This window comes from Octopus bimaculoides, chromosome 4 (assembly GCF_001194135.2).
Source record: "Octopus bimaculoides isolate UCB-OBI-ISO-001 chromosome 4, ASM119413v2, whole genome shotgun sequence".
In the NCBI taxonomy this organism is placed as follows: Eukaryota; Metazoa; Mollusca; class Cephalopoda; order Octopoda; family Octopodidae; genus Octopus; species Octopus bimaculoides.
Window position 1 is genome coordinate 48,202,960 of NC_068984.1, and position 3,036 is coordinate 48,205,995.

Here is a 3,036-nt window from a genome sequence, read left to right on the forward strand (position 1 = left end):
ATATATATATATATATATATATATATATATATATATATATATATATATACACACATACATATACATATGTATGCATGTATGTATGTATGTACGTATGTTATGTGTTCTAAAAAAAAACGACTAAAGTTTAAAATGTATTTCAAGCATGCAGCTTGATATGATTTATTATGATCATGTTAAACATATATACATTTTATATAGTTATTGCAACATCAACAAAGTCTAGCTACATGACATATATTAACAATAACATGGTTGTTAATTGAAAGTAATCGTATGCTAAATTTTAGTTACTTTATACTCCACGTAGTAGATTCCGTTGAATTCTATAAGGTAATATGTACCATTGCTATATATCGGTTCTTGATAGAAGCGCCATAGTTGAAAATATCATTTACTATAAAGTGTTACCAAATAGTGGCAATGTGATTAGCCTATATCAGACTGAATGATATAGATAAATAAACACTGTCAAACGCACACACGCCGACACAGATGCAGACTCATATATGCACATGCCCATAGACAAATTTTAATTGAACCATTTCTTTTATTTAGTCTCTCGATTTTTCTGAAGAATGCTTCTTTTTCCTTCTCATGGAAGCCCACTTCTATTTGTTCTCATGAAGTTGGTCAAGGTGTCTTTTTACTGAATTCAGCCAAGTTGTTGCAATGTCAGAAGTATCAGTAAAGGAGCAGCCGACAAGAAGCAGATATTGTCTGCTTGCTTTTCAGTCTTCTTTGTGAAGATTGATGTTATCAGATAGATGCTCTGAGGTGACAATGACTGGTTTGGCTTTAGCATCTTAGGAACCAAGATCGTAGAGTTATTGGTGTCAGTGCCAAGCAGGGAAGCGTGGCTGCGTTGTTATTTTCACTTTCGTGTTTTGTTCTTTTTTCTTTCATTTTGTTCCTTTCCCATGGTGAATTGTTGCATTTCAAGTTCTGAGATATGGTTGTGGATAAAGAATTCTTCCATATGGAAGTAAATACACGTTTTACATCATTATGCTGGGCTTAGGCTAGGACGCCGTAATTGGGAGAATGGTTAAGGTGAAGATGGGAACAGTCTCTTTCCCTTATATGATTTGGGAACACACGCACACACGAAAACACACACACACACACACGAACACACACACACTAGCACACAAACACATACTAGCACACAAACACACACACCTATGTATGCATACATATATTTACAGTGAGAATTTTATTGTAACTGTGACGTTTTGGCTGACATATCTGACTATATATATTGCTGAAATTTAGACGTAACAGTAAAATTCTTCCTTGCAAACTTATAATGAATATGTTACTCGGATGAAGAGTATTCAATGATCTTTCAATATAATATTTTCTACTGTAGGCACAAGCCCTGAAATTTAGGGTAGGGATTAAATCGAGATTACATCAAGACCAATTCTCAATTGCTACTTATCTTTTCAACACCGAAATGAAATTCAAAAGTCGAACACCGAGGAACTTCCCAGATGAAATACTATTAAGAATTTATCCCGGTGAGGTAACAATTATGCCAGTCCGACGCCTTTAAAGGTAATGTTTGTTTGCATATTCTACGTTTCTAGGTTGATTTCGAAATGAAATTCAAAAGTCGAACACGATCGAACTTCACAGAGTAGTACGGCGTGGAAACGATAATGCCAGTTCGACGTCTTTAAAGATCCTTTAATGTAATGTTTATTTCCATATTCTATTTTTCTAGGTTAACAAGAAGTTGTCTTACTCTGGAATCTTCCCAGAATTATTTTCTGTTCTTCAGGAAAAGACTGCTGAAATGCGATCTTACTCTTGACAGTAGCCTTTTAGATGATACTTTGCTTTACTTGCTAGTTATTACTAGTGCATATATGTGTGAGTAGTTGTGTGTGTGTGTGTGTGTGTGTGTGTGTGTGCGTGCGTGTGTGCGTGCGTGTGTGCGTGCACGCACGTTCATTGCTGTATATACATAAAAGAGAGTTTGATGTGCGTGCGAGCGCGTATGTTCCTTATGCATTCGAAAACTAAGATGCCGATTTTGACGTATAGTATATCTAAAGATTCAGTAATTTTTCGGCTACCAAGTAAACTTTATTTTCATTTACATATTTTCTACATTATCTCAACAACCAGGTTTAGTTATTTGATAGACATTGATCTATAATGACCATGTTTCATTAGAAGATGAAAATAGTTTTGCACTTTCAATATGAACCAAATTTAGAAAGTGTTGCATCACGCGAGTGATGGTGTTTGAAAAATTAAAGTAATGTTTCTCCGAATTAGTCACATCTGTACAATAGTAAAGAAAGCTGCTTATCATCTATCTATATATATATTGTATAAAAAAACTACCAAGTAAATTCAGTTTTTGGCACGACAACTCTTTTTTACTACTAAAATAACCTGGAAAACCAGGTCGGTCGCACAAAGTTGGGTCATTTTCGGTCAATATTTTGATTTGCTTCTAATGTTTCACTTTCATAAAATGTTTCATGTATGCATAGACTTCTGCGCAGGCAGACATTTATGAAAATGTAACCATAAATATTGTATTAAAATAAGTCACAAAAATATTCATTAAAAGACATCCATTTCTCTATATGTTATAAGGAAATACGGTCCTTCCCCCTCCTCTCTCTTTCTCTTTCAAACACACATGCACATGCACACATACTTGTAAAAGAGATGTATGCTTATGCAATTATGTACGTGTATATGAAAGATAAAATGTGTGTATTTGAGTGAAAGAGTGAGTGCTACTTACACATACATTCAAAAACATATATACATGTCAACACGCACCTTTACTCACTCACTCACTCACTCACTCACTCACTCACTCACTCTCTCACTCACTCACTCACTCACTCACTCACTCATTCACTCACTCACTCACTTACTCACTCACTCACTCACTCACTCACTCTCTCTCTCTCACTCACACACTCTCTCTCTCTCTCTCTCGCATACACACCCACGTCCATTTCATATGCACTTACACACATCTAGATGACAACTTTGTTGCTCCAA

The 3,036-nt window shown here is 35.2% G+C and overlaps 2 long non-coding RNA genes across 3 annotated transcripts in view; one reads left to right on the forward strand and one right to left on the reverse strand.

Moving 5' to 3' along the window:
* LOC128247578 (uncharacterized) overlaps positions 1 to 3,036 on the reverse strand; it is a 183,122-nt gene that overhangs the window by 158,282 nt on the left and 21,804 nt on the right. The gene's annotated exons all lie outside the window — the stretch shown is intronic.
* LOC106872892 (uncharacterized) overlaps positions 1 to 3,036 on the forward strand; it is a 22,185-nt gene that overhangs the window by 10,239 nt on the left and 8,910 nt on the right. For both annotated transcript variants that reach the window (XR_001409810.2, XR_001409811.2), the window contains one exon: positions 1,373 to 1,560. This is a non-coding gene — a long non-coding RNA (uncharacterized LOC106872892). The remainder of the gene's footprint in view (positions 1 to 1,372; positions 1,561 to 3,036) is intronic.